At 45.2% G+C, this 20,490-nt stretch overlaps 2 pseudogenes; both read right to left on the reverse strand.

Annotated features, from left to right (window-relative positions):
* Positions 1 to 5,009: 5,009 nt before the first annotated feature.
* LOC119322403 lies at positions 5,010 to 5,636 on the reverse strand (annotated as a pseudogene).
* Positions 5,637 to 8,782: 3,146 nt separating this feature from the next.
* LOC119350208 lies at positions 8,783 to 10,041 on the reverse strand (annotated as a pseudogene).
* Positions 10,042 to 20,490: the final 10,449 nt, after the last annotated feature.

A 20,490-nucleotide genomic window follows, 5' to 3' on the forward strand; every position in this document is an offset into this window, starting at 1 on the left:
GGGGGACTTCCCGAATGACCGTACCGGGGAATTCTACCGTACTCCGTGCAACTATGGTTGTTGATCCTGCGGAGCCTACCCAAAGGTTCAGACCGGATTGTAGGAAGTGGGTGATACGTTTTTGTATTTCTATGAGAAGAAATACGGCACCCACGATTCCCAGTAGTAAGTCGTCGGCATATCGCGCGTAACAAATCCTTATTAATAAGGAATGGCTTTTAAAGGGGGCCAGCTTACGGGCCAGGCCTCTCTCTGACCTGATAACTAGTATCGCCTCCCCGCCCAGCTCTATCAGCAGGCCCCTTCTTTTGCAATACTTAAGAAGGTCTCTCATGGCCAAATTCTTATTAAAGCCTTCTCTACCATTGAATTCGGCCTTCGGGGTCAACCCAGCGGCTTCTATGAGGAAGGCGGCGCAAAGGAGGCTCGAGGGCATGTTAAGGAAGGCGGCTAGGGCCGCTGAAGGGGGGAAAACGAAAGGCGTTTTCTGGTTTCCCCTTCGCCTGGGGGTGCTTGTGGGGGGGGGGGGTGTGCCACGACGAAACAAGGGAATGAAAGGTCACTTTGCGTTGGATGCTCTTTACCCTCCCCACTATGAGGGCTCTGTTGTCTTGGGGAGCGTTGAATCTTGCTTATTTTCCATACTTTTCTTCGTCATCAATACGACGACCTATTCTTAATAGAACCGATCTTATTTTCACTACAAGAGGAATTTCGTGCTTCTGTCGGATCCTCCCTATCTCCTGATCGAGCTTGTGTAGGTAGATATTGCCTGGTAGGGCCGATAGTAGTACACTGTTTGGGATGGAGTCAGGGCCCTTCTCACCCCCTACGAGTCGTCCGGCGGAAAACTTTTTCTGAGTGGGGTAAAAGAACTTGGAATCGTCGATCTCTTCCTTCAAGATTGAGATGAATCGATGTCGGTCGATGGTGTGAAAACACTTCCTGATGTCGAATTCCAAAAACCAGCGAGAGGTTCCCCACTCTTCTTTGATCCGTCTGAGGGCCGAGTGGCAGCCTCGACCCGAGCGGAAGTGCGATGTGTCTGGAAACTCGGGATCATAAATGGATTCGGGTACCATTCTGATCGCCTCTTTCATGATCTTTTCTATGGGTAGAACTACTGTGAGCGGTCTAAACTTCGACCCTTCTTTCTTTCTTCATTTAAAAAAGGGGGAGCAAAGCCTGTTTTTTGCTCCCTCAATTGATAGATCGGGGCCCCTCCTGCCGGCCCGAATGAAAGGCTCTTTAAGGAAGTAGTCCCATCACTCTCGGGCCCGGCACCAACCAAGAGGAGGCGGGGCTCTCTCCAATCATTCCGAAGAGCCGAGATCTCGTAAAGGAAAAATTAGCTAGCTCAGCAGGTTTGGACCCGGGTGAATCAGTTCAGTGAAGGAAGGGAGCCTAAACTTAAGGCTTTTCCAAGCCTTGCCGATAGGCGCCTCATGGCTCGCTCAGTTCGCTCGCGGAGTTCTTAGATCAGTAGATCTGGATAGAGTCTCGCTCATAAAGGAAGAGTAGCGCGCTAGCGCGGCTCGCTTCGCTTTTCGACGCGGAGCTCGCTGCTGTCTTTTTAGCTTCAAAACTACAGGGCGTGCATTAGCACTACGGCTTTTCAGCCTCCCTTTGCTAGTTCCGAACTATCACTGATCCCAGAGATCAACCTTCAAACCTTTTTCTTTGAATCTCAGGAAGGCTTTCTCGGGGAGAAAGCTGGTTGGGGAACTGCTAAACAACCTAAAAGAAAAAGAGGAGATTGACTCTGACCTTTCAAAGCCCTATCTCATCTGGTTGATAGTAGAAGGTACGTACGATGATACCATGGACATAAACGAGGTCGAGCATATCTTTAATGATTTCAAACTAAAGCGTACCTAAAGCCTGCCCTGGATATGAAAAAGGGATTTGAGCCAGAAGAAGATGAGGATCTATCACCAGATGAGGAAATGGAAACAACTAAGTATTAGTTAGGTTTAGGTTCAGGAAATGGAAATGGTAACAGCGGCCCAAAAATGGTAAGGTTTTCTTTTCAAAGAAAAAGGAACGCAAAAGTTTTGCGAAATCCTTATCTTTCGGCTTTTTAAAGAAGATAGGCCATTACAAAAACAAGGTATAACAGTCGACTTTCCTATCAGGATTTTACAACCTGAATACCAAGGGACCACTATTAGAAGAGAGCATAATAAGTAAATGCCGACGCCATCTTTGACTTTTTGGATGGTCGGCGGCGCCATAAACTCGATAACCAGCACCGCGGAGACAAGAAATTCAACTAAATAGAATCCTAAAACAATCTTATTCGAGCACACACGGGACCCACAGCAATGAAATTCACACAAGCGGCAATCATCCGAGCAGAGAATGGAGAAGGGAAATATACTTGAAATTGTTTTTTTCCGAATGAGAAAGCCTTTGGCAAACTCCTTGCAAATCTGTTTTTGCCGGGCACAATAGACATATCTGCTCAGTCACAACATAAGGAACCCCCAATGTTCCTCAAAGCCTACCCGGCCTGACAGCTTTAGTTGAATAATCTGATCCCGAAGCAAGCTTTCTACTTAAATTGCTATGACTGGCCAACTAATGATAGGACTACCTATCTTGATACTTTGAATCTGTATTCAGAGCTTTTTTCCAACTACCGGGACTACTAATTTCAAGTACAAAGCTCTCCTATGAATATGCTACTGCTCTTACTTTCTACCTGAATCCGAGCACTGAAGCAAGCTCTTTATCGCGCCATAACCGAGTCTCTCCTTGCAGCTCTGACCAATCCACCCGTCATTGCAAATAACTGCTCCTTACTCTTTGATTGTATGTCCATTTTTGCTTGATGTCTGGCTCACCGGATCTGGTACATGAAAAAGCCATTCCTTTTCGCTTTCCTTCAACCACTCAGTATACTTTTTGACTGGAAGAGTCAAGCGAAAGCAATTAGTTTAGAAGGAAGAGGAAGACCTAGGGGGCTTACGTCCTCATTTCACTCTTTTTGCTCCTACGAGACACGACTCAACTACTTTTTACAATTGACAGGGTAGCCCGGAGGTCAGATGAAGGGTCTTCCCCATAAAGATAGATTAGTACTTGGAAGGTTCAGATGAAGGAAGGGCTGAAACAAGGCAAAAACTATTCAATGGGGTAAATAAATATGAGCAATCCGTGAGAATAGCAAACCCCTATCTCTTAAAAAGAAGAAGATAGATAGGTCCACGAGTTGAGACAGAGAAGTTCTAACTAATCAAGTAGGAGTTTACCCACGAGAGTCAGAGGCTGCATCATCAAAGGGGTATAGAAATAATTCAGAAGCACTATGGCCTGAAGCGAAGGGCAGGAACGAACGGAATCAATGTGTTCCAATTTATCCGGAGTAAGGACAGCAGCTGAGAAGGGACAAAAAAATAGCGTAGACAAAAGGTAGAACCAGATCATGCGAAGAGCTCTTCACCCTATTGATTAGGAATCTCGATCAGAAACCACCAGGCCATGTCTCCCGATAAAAGATGATCCCCACAATGGATGTCAGGCCTTGGCTTTATAAAATCTGATTGGATCCGCACTAGAGGATAAGAATATAGATAGGCTGACTAAGAAGATCTTCAAATTGTCTTACCTGAAAAGATGAGTTATTCCAAGGAATACCTGAAGAATAGAATAGAATAGAATAAACACATGGCACAGCTGGGTGCTAGAATAGTAGTTGATAGAAGTTCTAGTCACTTAAAAAAATAACCAATGCTTAACTTAATTAGATCGATGAAGATAAGCAAGCGGGTTCGGGCAGTTAGTCCTATTTGAAGGTAAGAAGTTCAGGTAGTAAGGGCTAGGTTTATATAGGGGCTATATTTTTGATAAACATATGGTCTTGCTCATTTCTCATCAAGGAATGGAGATTGGGTTGGTGTTTGGAAGGGGGATTCAGTAAACTAACCTTGCCAGCGAGCAGAAAAAGGACTGACGTCTTGGGGCGCGCTAGCGCGCGTACTCTTCTTCTGCGAGACTCCATCCAAATCCACCACTTACTTGTTGGTTGGTGTTCCATTCTGTTATCTTAGACTATGTTGCCTTCTTCAATTCCATTCTTCGTCTCCCTAGTCGAAGTCTTCTTGCTGGCCCAACCCAACATGCATTTTAGAGTGCCGTGCCAGGGCGATAGGCGCTCCGCCAGTCACGCATGATCGCCAGAGCCTTTCTTGGCTATGTAAATATAGGGCCGGAATAAGTGCAAGATCCTCAACAAAATGGATTAAGGTGGGCTTTGGATTTTTCATAATTTTTTTCTATCTTTTCATCAAGTTCTTGTTTGATCTGCCGCTATTATCACAATATCCCTCCTTTTAGGGTTAATGCTATCAATGGTGAATCGATCATTCGCTATCCTTTTTTTAGAAGAGCTTTTTTGAATGGAAGAAAAGTAGTGAAACCCGCGATGGCTACTGAATAACCTCCTTTGATTTTTTTTATAATAAACCCTTTGACCTTTTTCTTCGTTCGCCAAATCTTCTTTAGTTCTATCCAAGCTCGGTTTTGTCTGAATCTTTGTGGAAGAAGAAGCGGTTCGCCAGCCGCTACATCCAGGGATCCCACAAAATCATTAAACCTGGTGGCTGCTCGCTCTTTGATCAGTGATTCACCGGCCACTAGATCGATGAAGAATCTCTCAAAAATCCGCTTTTTGATCAGTGATTCACCAGCCACTACATTCTTGGATCCCACCTTATTCTCAAACCTGGTGGCTCGCTTGATTGGCAGTCCTGTAAGCTCATCTTGCATACAAATTTTGGGGGTACCAGGGCCTGCATCCACCAAGAACATTTCTTCCCTTAAGCGTAAGCGTAAAACTGAAGATTGTGAGGCGTTTCCACTACATAATAAGAAACTAGAATTAGATCTTGGAAATGATCGACTCCAATAGATGCTCATCATAAGCTTTTTTTTCCTCCTATTCCTATTGATCAGAAGTATCCAGCAGCGCCACGCCAGAGTGACTTCCGAAGCTCTACGGACGGGACGAAATCCGGCAGCCAGTTGCTGGCTCTGAATAACTAGCCCAGCAAGAAGCTAAATTCTTCCATAACATAACATAACGGGGCGGGGTTGCGCGCGAGCCGAGTGACGTAGGTGCACAAGAGTACTTCGCGCCACAACCATCTCTTTTTTATAGGTTCTACGGACCGATGCCTCCTGCTTCATCTGGTAAAAAAGAGTCATAGATATGCCTGTAATTAGAAGGAAGAACCGCCATAAAAATCTTCCTCGTGTATCGTTTGTAGCGGAACTATGAACGGGAGCTAGCAATCCGAACCGTATTGAAAAGGTTCCTAAGACACAGCATGGAAGAGTCAAAATATTCAGAAGCGAGGTCCAAGAATGAAGAAGGGGTAGAATTACTGAATGAATACGAGCTGTGGCTAATACCCGAGGCATAAAAGACGCATTTTCTACGGGATCCCGAAACCACCAGCCACCCCGACCTAATTCATGATGAGCCCACAAACTTCCTGGCGAGATGCCTACGGTTAAAAACAACCGACATGTCAAGATCCAAATTCGAATTGGTTCCTGGTCCTGGTCAGAGACCACCGTGTTCGCACCGGCGGTCCAACAAAGAGGCGAAGTAGTGGTGTCTTTCTTTCCATTACGAACGACACGCTTCGCCTGCTCCCTCCTCGTGTCCATTAGCGCTCCTGTCCAGAGAGAAGAGAAGGCGAAAAAGCGTCGCCGAAGCTGCATGAGCAGGCTTCTATTGCTACACAACAATAGAGGAGGCGCGCCGCCCACAAAATGTTTGAATGATCGGGTAAAGAGCGAGCTTCTTATATGGGATCCGACGCATCCAGCAGAGCGAAGCAGCGTTCCATTCTTTTCGGCGGCATCCTTCCGCATTGGCGGTGAGTGGAGTGCCACAATCCCATTCATCATTTTTGATCTACATAACCCAAAGCCCATAGCACTGGCGACATCTCCGGCAAAAATGCAAGGAGGATGTATAGCTGATATAGGATCTTGTGGAACTGGATTTGATTCTGCAAGCGGTTCGGTACGAACGAAGAAATTTCGAACAAAAGGATCGGAACTTGCTGATAGGAAAGGAGAGAAAAACAAAGCAATGCCAAGAGCTCCGTCAATCTGCTGTTCATCGATAGACGAAGCTCTCTCTTTTTCATCTCGTGCCAGATGTAACAAAAGATTAGTCCTGTTTCCTTCTCGCGAACCACGAGAGCGCCCAGCGCCCAGAAGAGCAAAGCTCATTTTCAAAACAGGGTCAAGCGGCGCATTAAAAAGGGCTGGCCCGTTAAAAGGACGCTTACTTTGCGAACGAAGTTCAGAATCAACAAGGGTTCTCCGAACGAAGGGAGTGTACAACTAGGGCGCAGCCCAACTTTTTTGTTGGAGAGATAGAATGGAGTTCTTCACGAAGTTCGAGACAAAGGAAAAAATCAAAGTTTCTCTATAGCCTCTTCGTTTTGAGACATTATGGCTTTGGGGTCGACCCCGGTAACAAAAAAGGAATCCATAAAAACTGGGGATCCAACACCATGATAAAATACTACCCTCATGATTAGACCATGTCCCTGAGATTTGATAAAAAAAAAGGTGCATTAGCGGTTAATACGTTGTAATTAGATAAGTTATTTGGAATATGACGGAACGAAAGACCAAGGAAAGGAAGAAGAATGCACCAAAATGCAAGTGCTGCACCAAACGCTGGTGGTTGTTTCTTGTTGTAAGTGAATGCAACGAAAAGACCCGGAAATAACGAATAATGAGAAAATTCATTTATAGACATTTCGTGCTCATTTCCAAATTTATGCTTAGTTATTCCCATCATCCGGTAACCACAGGATGATCCCAATCTCCTTTTAGTAATAGATCTTTTTGATATGTCTCAGTCTCAGCGGCAAGGAAGAGAAAATGCATCGAGTCGTTTATCAAGAAAGTGGACGAGCATGGCGGTCCCTATATCTCTGAGGGGTGTACCACTTTTTTTTCAAGTCAGCTTAAGAGGTTCAAAAGAGAAAGTCACTCTCCTTATTCTTGGCTAGTGGAATGGAAGCAAGACTCTTTCCTATCCACTTTGCCGAGGGGAGAGAACTCAAAGATAACTCAAGCTAGACAGAAAGGTGCAAAAGTCGAAAGTTTGTTAAGGATCCTGTAAGCAAGTAGGTTAAGATTGTCATTTAGCTTCAATTTCTTCAGTCTCACAAGCGGGTCCGCATGCAACAAAAGAAATTGTATTTTCCTAATACTCCGACCTTGCCCTGAAAGGATAAGGAAATTGGATAAGAGCGAGAGCTAGACTGACTGTTGGTCCAATGCTAGTGGAGGATTCAGACTGAGGACCCCCTGTGGCGGCTACTCATAAGAAGATGAAGGATTGAAAGAGGACTGATCACCCCTCTGATTTGTGATCTTTTAATAGAAAGAAAAAGCCTTCTCTCAGACTTAAAGGTAAATGAAAGCGGGATTTTTTTTCTCTCCTCTAAGCTAGCAGCAAGTCAAGTAATCTGAGAATGCTGCCCCCAATCCGTAGCTGAGGACGAACTCAACTCATAAGCTTTTTTTGAACCAAGCACCTGTTGTAGAAATGAAAAACCACCCACTAGCAGAGGCTGGAACAACCCATAGAAGTGTAGGGGCTGCTTCAACCAGGCGTACCCGTATCCATTGATTTACCTCCTCTAGAGAGTATTGAACTTTGTGACAAATAGGTTATAGTTACACTCCTTAACTCCCTATTCGCGAGATATAAAAGCTAGCTAGTAAGAAGACTTTCCCTTCTTTTCTGGGAGGGTGAGAACTTGAAAGACTGGCAGAGAAAAGGAAGAAAAGCGGCTAATGCTATCTAAACGATTATTTCAAAGTTTACCAAGTTCGATCGTTCACGAGATAGGGGACTCTTTTAAATAAGACAGTGTATGGCTGCGAATAAGTCTATTCGGCAAGTCATAGAGAAGGACTGGATATAAGCTATTCCCCGGTTCTACATTGGATCCTTTTAGTTTAATATTACTTTTTGGAAGCAATCTCATAATAATATGTATTAGGGACAGCATTTAGGATATCAAAAGCATTTTTGGAGCAAGAGGGATTACCTTCCAGATTCTTTTGTGATACCCTCTGTGTCGCCTTCTCCTGGATGGTCAGCCCAGTGTCCTGAATCCTTGAGCTCTTCCTCATGGCTTTGACTGGTGACTTACATTTCATCTTATTTGCAGCTCTCTTGGTCCTTGGATATGATGTCTTCTGCCACTCTCTTTGGTGGCTATTCTCCACCATCTCAGTCCCCTCTGAGGTCAGCTGAATCTGATCAGTGGCTGTCTCTGCCTAATCCACCAAGTGTGTACAAGACAAGATCTTTGTCTGTCACAGGTTCTCCTGCTGCTGCAAGTTGATCAGACTGGAATTTGATCCTGCGCAGATAATCTTGAGCAGTCTGGGATCCTTTCTTGATCGTTTGGATCTGAATACGCAGCTCAATTATTTGAGCATTTGTCATACAGCCAAGACTTCCAGGTTTTTTCAGGTTTTCTCCCTTTTCTAGAAGGTTTGCTGCTCCGCCTGCACCAGTGAATTATTCTATTCTTCTCCTTGGGTTCAGTCTGTGGGGAAATCAGAATTCACCATTGAATCCTGTGGATCAGCTCCCTTACATAATAATATTTCACTGTATCAGCTACGAGGGGAAAATCTGAAAGACAGAGGATAGAGAGTGAGAGAAAGAGTGTGAGACTTGCGCCGCTCTCCATTTCGAGGGGATTTCGACAATTCTGGGGTGATTGAACTATTTCTTTACCTGTTCAATTTCTAACGAATCAAGATATCCTCTTGTTCCGGTATAAATAGTAGCTATCTGCTCTTCCACTGGGAGAGGATTTGCCTGGGATTGTTTAAGCAATTCCCTTAATCGTCGACCCCTTGCCAATTGATTCTGACTTGTTTTATCGAGAGCAGAGGCGAATAATAGGCTTGTCACTCTGCGAATTGAGCTAGTTCCAATTTGGATTTGCCAGCTACTTGTTTCATGGCTTTAATTTGAGCCGCGGATCCTACTCTGGAAACTGAAATACCCACATTAATAGCGGGTCGAATTCCGGCATGGAATAGATCCGCAGATAAGAATATTTGTCCATCTATAATGGAGATTACATTAGTAGGAATATAGGCGGAAACGTCTCCAGATTGAGTCTCAACTATTGGTAACGCGGTCATACTTCCTTCGCCTAAAAGAGAATTTAATTTCGCGGCTCTTTCTAAAAGGCGTGAATGCAAATAAAAAACATCCCCTGGATAAGCCTCACGGCCGGGACTTAATAGAAGGGACATTTGGCGATAAGCTTGTTCCTGTTTGGAGAGATCATCATAAATTATTAAAGTATGCCGTTCGCCGTACATAAAATACTCAGCCAGGGCTGCTCCCGTATAAGGAGCAAGGTATTGTAATGTAGCAGGTGAATCCGCCATTTCAGCTACTACAATAGCGTATTCCATGGCCCACTCCTCATGGAAAGTAGTTACTACTTGAGCTACGGAGGATGCTCTTTGACCGATAGCTACATAAACACATATTACACCTTGCCCTTTTTGATTGAGAATTGTATATGTGGCCACTGCTATTTTGCCAGTCTGTCTGTCCCCAATAATGAACTCTCGCTGACCGCGCCCTATAGGGATCATCGAATCGATAGCAATAAGCCCTGTTTGAAGAGGTTCGTATACAGAACGCCTGGAAATTCTACTTGGAGCAGGAGATTCAATTAAGTGAGATTCGGAAGCTACAATTTCACATCTCCCATCAATAGGTTTAGCCAGAGCATTTATAACACGACCCAAGTTATATACGCTCATGGGTATCTGAGCAATTCTTCCTGTTGCTTTTACAAAACTTCCCTCTTGATGCTAAACCATAGCTCTAACTGAGTAAAATTCCACAATTTCTAAGAACGATATGCTTTTTTGCATTTTCCACTGTGAAAGCTTCTCTCAATCCCTCCCTAGTCCTTTCTTTCCTGGGCACAGGCTTACCTGGTTGACCGCCCACATTCATTCATTGTTCGTTCTGTTGTGGAATCGAACCACAGAGCTAGCGCAATTGGGATTTAGAGTCCCATGCGTGAAACTAAAGAGGATTTTCAATCCTCTGCTCTACCAGCCAGAACCTAGAAGGACACTTCACACCCGATTTGACACAGCTAGACTGGAAACACTGCTTGTCAAGAGCACAGACCCCAGTATAGAATACTTTTTTGAGTATGTTGGTAAGGTCCGGTCATCCGCTTCTGTGCTTGCACTTCTGCGTAACTAGGGGTGCAAGTCCAGTACAGCGTACTTTCATAATTGAATCAAAAGCATCGATACATGAAAAATCTCTATATACGATATTTATGACACAGAATGTTGTTCTTTCAACATGATTCCTCAACAATTTTGTCATTGTAACTGACTCTCCATTCTCTCCGTTCCACTTTGGTTTTCGACTAATAATTACCATGATGAATTTCTCTTACTGCTTGGTTCCGCATTGGATTTTGGAAACTTTTGTTTAGAAAGTGGTGTCACGACCATGGGGATCAAATGGATGGTTCAGGAAAGTCTAGTGAAGCGGCACGGTCTAATCATATAGATGACCATAGTGGTATGGTTCCATAGAGAACTACCGGAGGCCATTACCGCCACCGAAATGGCATCCATGCTCCGTTGGATGATTTGACATATCGCAGTATCAAGCTAGAACGGTTTCAATTTGTAGGACGGGAAAGAAACCTCATCCTTTGGTGCACACTAACCGATGAAGCTCAACCCTCTCTCGAACTGAGCTATTTCCGCTTTTTCGAACAAAAAGTTCGAGTAGTTCAGTGAAAAAATGGTCAAGCTTTCTTCCATCCTTCCTAGCTCCTCGAGCTTGCACCCGCTCGACGCCTTTTTCATTGTTCGTTCTGAGGTGGATTCGAACCACTCTCTCCGTTTGGATTTCGAGTCCAAAAGGCCCGGCAAAAGAGGATTTTCAGTCCTATGCCCGCTGCCAGCCAGAACGGGATTTTTCCACTTCACACCCACACAATCGGGATTTGATGAAATAGCTATGTTTTTTTCTTATTTGATTCGGATACTGTCAATCTACTGTCCATCTTTCTCTTTAGTTTTCTCCTTTCTTTCTCCTCAACCTATCTCCATTGGATGGACTTACGAAAGAATAATATCTAATCTCCCCATCGCGGTTAGGATCCCATGAACCATGAGCGCCAGCACCAGTTCCTCGATCTTCCTACTGGAGGCATGGTCATGGCTTTCATTCATTCATTTCATTCTTTGTTCTGTTGTGGAATCGAACCACTCAAAGGATTTAGAGTCCTTTTACCAACCAGTCAGAACCAATATTTCTCTGTTATATTCTGTTTTTTCTTTGTCAGCTAGCACAATTTGGATTTCGAGTCCAATACGCTAACGCTTTCTTTAGTTTTCTTGCTCTTTCTTCGGGATTTGACCATGTCTCCCGAACAATTTCAGTACATATGGCGCAAGACGATTCCACATATATATCGAGGTCGGAATGGGATCGGGTGTTTTCACGTCTCGCCGTAGTGCCCGGTTTGTCTTGATTAGTGATTGATAAACAAGAAGGAAAATGGAAAAGTAGAAAATCTACATGTTTATACCGTTGAGGTCCTTAGTTTAGTCAAGTAGGCGAGGTCATTTCCATCGCGAAGGATTCAATCCAGCCACAGGTTCCCCTACGGCTACCTTGTTACGACTTCACCCCAGTCGAAGACCCCACCATGGTATGCGCCAATAAGACCGCTGTCAGGACCCCGACTCAATGCCACATCGATCTAGCATGTAACACCTCATATCACTTTGCGACCTCACGCACGGTATTCCCACGGGTGTCGCCTTACCTTTGCCCGGGACCGTTTGCGCCTTTTCGCACACGTATATGATAGTGTCGCTAGCATCCATATGATAAGGAGCCCAGGCTGACATGGCTAGTCGTAAACCCAAAGTGGCACAAACCTACAGGGACAGGCATCCATGACCCAGCATCGAACGTGTCGGTCATCAGCGAGTGAATCCGGGCTGTAGCACTGGGCTAGCAGGACTCCGGTGAACTGGGTTGTAGCGGGCTAACAGGACTCCGGTATTCATTGCGTGACATTTCCCCGAGGGGACAGACATAGGAACGAAGAAGGACACATGCCGGCCAGCCTAAGTGTTCCGGAGCAGTAGCAAGCTACCATGGCTCAGTGGAAGCGCTAGGAGACATTTCCCAGTAAGAGAGGCTACTAAAGATAAACAACTAGATAGTCAGATCCCACACATACCAAGCATTTCAATAACATACACACAATATGCTCGATATGTGCAAATACAACATGGAATCACAACATGACTCTACGACACAAGTATTTATTCAATAGGCTCCGAGGAGCGAGATATTACAAACATGAGTCTCATGACCCAACATTCAGAGCATACAGATCAAAACACAAGCGGAAGCTAATATGTCTGAGTACAGACATCTACAAATGAAAGAGGATGAGAAGCCTGACTATCTACCAGATCCTGCCGAGGGCACAAGATCGTAGCTGAGGTAACAAGCTAAACGTCGAAGTCCACGTGAAACTACTAGCGAGACCGAAATCTCTCTGCAAAAACATAAAATAGGCAAACGTGAGTACAAATGTACCTAGCAAGACTTACATCAGAACTAACTACATATGCATCATTATCAACAAAGGGGATGGTGGGGTTTAACTGCAGCAAGCCAGCTTTGACTCGGTGGCTATCCTAAACTACGACTGCAAGCAACTCTTTTGAGGTGGCGCACACGAGTCCACATATTCACCATATCAATACACCACTATGGATCCGCTCCCGTCTCCCTACGAGAACGCCATCCATAGCACTCACGCTTATCTTGCGTATTTTAGAGTATCCACTTTCACTTGTCTATGAACTGTACAGGCAACCCAGAAGTCCTTTTCCGTGGACACGGTTATTCGAATAGATGATGTTAACCCTGCAGGGGTGTACTTCTTCACACACGCTCTCACCACTTACCGCCGTTCACACGACATGTACTCGGCAACCTTCAAGCGGAAGCCCAACGTGGGTGTCGGCCACGGCCTACCTAAACACTCAAGTCTCTAGTCCAGGTTTATCGCCTATTCGGGTTCCATCCATGAGGAGATCCGGCCGGAGTTTCGCTCACAGCCCCAAACAATGTGTGCAGGGTTCCCGAGACACCAAACGGGCGCTCGGTACACCGGGCCACGGTGTATCTACCGCATCACAGCCCACCCCTCCGGTCAGCGCTGTCCACGGCCTCCAACACATATCCTACAAACACCAGAAACTAGTTGCAACTCCTGGACAGAGAACAAGGGTGATTAAGAAGCCGAGAGGGTCCATTGGTTTCGGGCCCAATGCGTTGTAGTATCTGTTTCATGGATCACAAACACAGAACTCAGTTCCTGAGGACGGCTGCAATGAGACAACCCACCATGTACTCCTACATGGCCTCTCACCGCTACCTTTACCAAATCGTATTCACACACTTAGCTCACACACAGTAGGACATGTTCATACACCTCTGATTCATCCCTGATGAATCAGACCTGACTCTACTCTAAGCAGTAGTAGGCATGACAAACAAGCATGAATGAGTGGGCACAGCAGGGCTCAAACAACTCCTACTCATGCTAGTGGGTTTCAACTATTTACTGTGGCAATGACAGGTCATGCAGAGGATAAAGGGGTTCAACTACCGCAGCAAGTAACAGTTGAATCGTTGTTGTGCTAATGCAGTAAAAGAGAGCAGGAGCGAGAGAGTAGGATTGTATTGGAATGAACAATGGGGTTTTGCTTGCCTGGCACTTCTGAAGATAATATAGTTCTTCATCGGTGTCATCGAATTCATCGTCGGTATGTCGTCTACTGAGAGGGAACAAACACCGGCAAACAAGGAAGAACACAATTAATGCAATGCACATTCACATGAATGACATGTCATGTTAAGGTACTGAATTCACCTAATGCAATATCTAGCCAAGTTAATTGAAGTGGAACTCGAACAAGAACAAATTCCAACTCCAAATGTTATTTCATAATTTGCCCTAATCATCATTTGTCATATTCAGTGAGGTTAACTTGTTCAAACATGCATGATCACGGCATAAACAGATTCTTCATATTTTTCTGATCATTTTTCATATATAACTTATTTCCATTGGAGTTACGGTTGAATTTCTATGATTTATTGAAGTTTAGGGCATTTTCTGAAATTTCCTGAATTATAAAAAATCCAGAAAAGGTATTACTGCGTCAGCCTGACGTCAGTGTGATGTCAGCGGGTCAACGGAACACAGTCCGGTCAAACCTGACAGTGGGGGTCCACACGTGAGTGACACAGGAACTAATCCCGGTCAAACCCAGCGCTGACTGGGGTTTGACCAGGGGTGGGGCCTACTATCAGTGGCTGTAGGTTGTTTAGTTAGTTGGGTTAGCTCCTAATGACGGAGCCACGTCGGCTCGCCGGAGTTTGGCCGGCGGCGACCAAAAACGCGGCGGGGACGCTTTGGGGTAGCTCGGGTTTGCGCTACAGGGCACCGTTTTGCTCGGGGTTTGCGGCTACAGCGAGCTAGAAGACTCGCGCATCTAGTGGTGGTGGCGGCAGCAGCTGCGGTGGTCGGGATCGACGGCGGCGACCAAATCGGCGGCGGTCGGAGTTCGGGTGCAGGCGGTGGCGATGCTACGATGCACTAGAGGAGAAACCGGAGGGTGCTACGTGCTCCTGGGGGTTCGCTGAGCACGCTGACGAGCTCCGTTGCGAGCTTGCGCGGCTGTGGCCACGGCTATGCCATGGCCGGAGGCGAGATGCTGCGGTCATGGTTGGGGATCGGGGCTAGAGCACGCGAGGACGACGGGGTAAGGGGGAATCGGGTTAACGGCTCACCGCGGAGCTGCAGGGATGGTTAGTGGGCTCGGGGGCGCGCCGGAGTGGCCGAATCGACGGAGGCATTCGGCGGCCGTGGTCGGAGAAGAAGGCCGCAAGCGTCGTATTGGGGCCGTCCTGGCTCGTGTAGCTCGGAGAGGAGGGAGAGTAGGTGGCGGCGGCGCCTCTGAGAGCATCGGCGGGGCGACGCAGTGGCTGTGGCCACGGCGGCAACGAACGGCGGCGGCGGGTGTGTTCGGTGGCTGCGTGCGAGAGAGAGAACAGAGGAGGGGGATGAGCTCGAGGGAGTGAGCGAGAGGGACCAGGGGGCTGCGTGGCGCCCCCAGGCGTCGCTAGAAAGGGCCGGGGAGGAAGCAGGAGGTGGCCAGGGGCGAGCGCGCGCGCGGGCGACACGCCTCTGTCCTTCTGGCGAGGGAGGAAGACGACAGGGGGGAAGCGGCGGTGGGCTGGGCCGTGCTGGGCCGGTTGGTGGCTCCAGGTAAGTGGCTGGAGGAGTTGGGCCAGGTAGGTTTCTCTCTCTCCTTTTTCTAATTATTTCAGTTTTCTATTTTTCTGTAAATTTTAGGGCTTTATTAAAAATACTCAGACACTTTCAAAAATCATGAAACTAATCATGGCTACTGTTTAGAATATATCCAACAGTAAACGTTTTAGTTTATGATTATTTGAGCATTTCAAATATTTTATAGTATTCAAATGCCCAAATGAAAATACCATATGATTTAATTCAGAGCCCAAATATGTCATGGAAAAATGTGCATCACCTCTGGCTACTGTTTACAGTATTTACCATAAATGATGAACATTTTTGAAAGCCATTTGGACTTACTGAAAAATATTTTAGGTAAATCTAGTGAATTCCTTTAATGCTAGGGTTTAGGCAATCCCCATTTCAAGTTCTTAGAAATTTAAACATGATGCAACAAAATGCAAACACTAGACAGCACCAGAAGCTAGGGATGTGACAACTCACCCCCAGTAAGCAAAAATCTCGTCCCGAGATTCAAGCGTAGGGTAAGATGAAAGGGGAATGCAAACTAACACAATCTTCATGATCCAGGGTGCACTTCAAATGAACGTTGATTCGTTCACCATCACTGTCTTGAAGTCTTGCTCTGAGAACTCCAACTAACATGACAACGAGAGGAAGGAAAAACCCTAAAAGAATCGTTCTTCTTGAAGGTCGAACAACTCAGGATTAACTCACGGAATGAGACATAGCAACATCTCTCGAGCTGAGAGACGAAGCACACCTCTAGCGGAATGGAGTGGAACAAATGACGGAGGTTTACCAGGTAGACTACAATTCCACACTTAAAAAGGTGGTAAACGGTTGTCAACGCAGCGAGGAGTTGAGTTGCCATGATACCACAACGAGGCACCTTAGGGATGGTGACTCGTAGATATATCCCCTTAAGTGGCAAAAAGAATTACCTTTGATTCAGAGATCATTGAAACTCTTCATACCAGCCTAAGGCAATCACAAGTGATCATTTGGAGGGGGTCGGTAGAATGGCATACCCGGACTTGGATGATGTGGATTACCTTGTTGAAGACAACATAATGGATGAATTTGCTTACCACCGGAAATAGAAGAGACCCATGGTAGAATGGCACATTGGCGGTGCAAGCTGGGAACAAAATGCAAATGATGGGAATGATTCTGGTAACTGGGGAAGAACCCAACAATAGAGAGTGAATTCACTGTTTGAAAAGGTCATGGCATTGCCGAGGAAACTGAGAGCACTATACAGTTAATGCCGATGATCAAGCCTAGCACTTGCGCGTGCTCTCAAGAACTTGAGCATTTCCATAATCATGAAGATTTTACCAATATCCGTGTCAAGGATCCTGGCAACACAACTTGCTACCATGATGAATGATGATGGATGATGCAGATGCAAAGGAAGATAACACTTTCTCAGATTTCATCTTAGCGAGGCCAAGGGGCAAATCTGGACGATCAACCGAGAGACATTTAGCACTCCGCTTCTAATGTTCTCCTTGATGTACTAGCATATCCCATTCCTTGAAATGGTCTGGTATCTAGAACATCAAGTAAAGGTCGGACTTCGGAAACACAAAAATCATAAGGCATAGCTAGGGAGTAAATCCTACGAAGTCCTTATGGGGAGGTGGCCAACTTCCTCAATCAAGATATTACAATAACAGGTCTTCCGGCTGGGTGTGTTGGCCACAACATCCACTTTACCGGTTATAGAGGGACCAATATTGTAGTTCTTGGGAAACATTCCAACCATCAAGTCTGCCTGAGATTCAGATCTGGTTGGTGTCAGAATATTCCAGACCCATCGGGTCTAGGAAGAAAAATGAAAGTTTGCAACACAAATCGACGAGATGACGTTGCAAGATTCTCGGGAAATGAATTACGATAGCAAGCTCCAAAAACACGACCGGTTCTGCTACAACATGTGAACATGTTGTCCAAGACAAGCATGACCACAAAGTAGTCTTATAATAAAACACTACCGAGTTCAGGAGGGGGAACCATCAGCGAGGATATCGAAGTCTTGTACAAATCCGTCTGGTACCTTCGGGACTAACACTTAGAACTTATTAACCTTGAACAAATCAATCAGTGGCTTGGTGTGCTAGGGACACAATAGAATGGAGGTTGCAAGTCTCCGAACCACAGAATACTTCGCATGTATGCATGACTGATTTGGGATGATTCCAAAGGAAACAACATTGACTTTCTCGAATCCATGGCAGCAACTTGCATCTAATGCACATGAACTAGAGGAAGTCACTTCTTACATCCGAACATATGCTTCATGAACTAGCATGAAGAAATGCTTTCAAAAGTTTCCAACACTAGCTTAATGTTCAACAAAATCATGGAGGAGATAAGGATGTTGTCAATGGGCTCAACAACAATTCATCCGGGTTTCCTTTTAAAAGGAATTCCATAGTTAAGTGAACACGGTGATAGCATTGGTCAGACCCAAAAGATATAATGGTGTATGCTCAAGGGATCAACCACGAGTAAGACAACATTACGAATATCGTTGGTTCTGGTCTGATTGGATGATAGCCCATACTCCAATCAAAGGTTGGACAAGATGATAGGTCCATTAGTTGATCACGAGGTCAGTCGATGAAATATCAACTTTCTTCAACACACACATACAAAGGATATCCCTTATAATGAACTATATCGGACAAGCTTCTATCTTCCAACTCTCCAAGTTGATGCATAGCTTAACCAACTAGCTCAGGGGTATCCAACACGGATTCTTGGAGAAAGGGTGGTTTACAGAATAAACCAACTTGATCACGAGCTCAACATAACAGTCAGGTGACAACCTGGTGATACTTTCGAGAAGATATTCAGAAAATCACGAACCACCGATATGTTACTAAGATCGAGAACAATCTTGCTTTTCAGGGCAAGACGATATGATCAAATGAGAGAGGACTTGACAAAATCCTAACTCATCAATCGAAATGTGCACCGGGAAGATGGACAAGGTAGCACAATCAATCTTAGAATGATGATTCAAGAACCAACACGTTAAGAATGAGGTTATTGTCCATTTAACTACCAAGCAACAAGGTTGCTAGGAGTATTGATTTCACACATGACGATTCACTTGTCGACATTCCGGTTATAACAACACGGGAACCGAGAAATGAATAATGATGGAGAGAAGTATCACTGCACCAAGAATTCATAGGATGGTGTGCAATTCCCATGATAATCTTAATATAAAGATGGTAACACTCCAGGGTGGAACAGAACAAAAACAAGATTAGCAATTTGATCTGCGGAGTATGACTGCTTTGACCCAGTCCTGGAAATGGACAAGGTACTGGAGTTTGGTTCTCCTAGTTATTCTGGAATAGAATGGCTTGACGGACCACAAGAGTAATAGGTATCGATGAACGAATGCACGCATACTCTTGACTATCAAATGATAGACAGGGGTCAGAATACAACTAAGAGGGACAACTCAAAGAACATATAATTTTCTGAGTTATGGATGCATAGATTAGTATGTCGAACCAAGTTCAACATGTTTCTTCCGGATAAGCCATGCAGAGAGGTAGGACTGGCAGAGTCACGATTTATGAATGGAGAACTCCTCAAGAGTACTCTAATTGTGATCTATTGATCCAATAAACATCTGCCATAAGTGGTTCATAGTATTTGGAAGAAGGAAATACCACGGACCTCGAGGACTATCGCAAAGTTACTAATATCCTAAAGGAACTAGCAAACACTATCAACATGAAGTAAGTAGAGTGAATCTCGGGTTCAAAACCCAGAAATAGAATGCCTACTAACTAAATGGCATCACGGGATGCTTTCGATAATGACGGCCAGAATCATCACACTGGAAACACAGATCATGGCTAGACCACTAGATGATCCTCTAAGCACTTAGGGTCATAATAGGAACTCCAACATATATGTCAAGGCAATAGAATACCTCAACTCAGCAATTAGTGTGATTAACCTGGCCCAAGGAACATAAAAACCAGAGGGAAAGGACTTGCAAGTGCATCAGATTGTTTAGAAACCTGGGATGACTCGGACAGCATAACGGCTATAAATGCTCAAAAAGATTTGAGACAATCACAAAAATGGTGGCATAACCACTCAGAAGCAAAATATCAAGGTTTCGAGATCAATAGTTAACGTACGGGAGTAGTAGAAACTAAACAGAGGCTTAAGTCCAACAATTCTATAAGTCTACGGATTAGTAACACGTGATCCTGATAGAAAGAAGAGAAAGCCTAGTTCCTTAACCCCGTAGGAAAGATAAGATGACTCAGATCAGAAGGCCATGAGGTATAAGGAGTAAAAAGAGCCTTACGTTCCATCCCACAATCAATTCCCTTATATAACTAAAGCATTTCTAGACTCGACTTCGACCAGTTTGGCTTGGTAATCCTACAGGCAGTCAAGCTCTGATACCAACGCTGTCAGGACCCCGACTCAATGCCACATCGATCTAGCATGTAACACCTCATATCACTTTGCGGCCTCACGCACGGTATTCCCACGGGTGTCGCCTTACCTTTGCCCGGGACCGTTTGCGCCTTTTCGCACACGTATATGATAGTGTCGCTAGCATCCATATGATAAGGAGCCCGGGCTGACATGGCTAGTCGTAAACCCAAAGTGGCACAAACCTACAGGGACAGGCATCCATGACCCAGCATCGAACGTGTCGGTCATCAGCGAGTGAATCCGGGTTGTAGCACTGGGCTAGCAGGACTCCGGTGAACCGGGCTGTAGCGGGCTAACTGGACTCCGGTATTCATTGCGTGACATTTCCCCGAGGGGACAGACACAGGAACGAAGAAGGACACATGTCGGCCAGCCTAAGTGTTCCGGAGCAGTAGCAAGCTACCATGGCTCAGTGGAAGCACTAGGAGACATTTCCCGGTAAGAGAGGCTACTAAAGATAAACAACTAGATAGTCAGATCCCACACATACCAAGCATTTCAATAACATACACACAATATGCTCGATATGTGCAAATACAACATGGCATCACAACATGACTCT

Source organism: Triticum dicoccoides, chromosome 1B (genome assembly GCF_002162155.2).
Source record: "Triticum dicoccoides isolate Atlit2015 ecotype Zavitan chromosome 1B, WEW_v2.0, whole genome shotgun sequence".
NCBI classification, from domain to species: Eukaryota; Viridiplantae; Streptophyta; class Magnoliopsida; order Poales; family Poaceae; genus Triticum; species Triticum dicoccoides.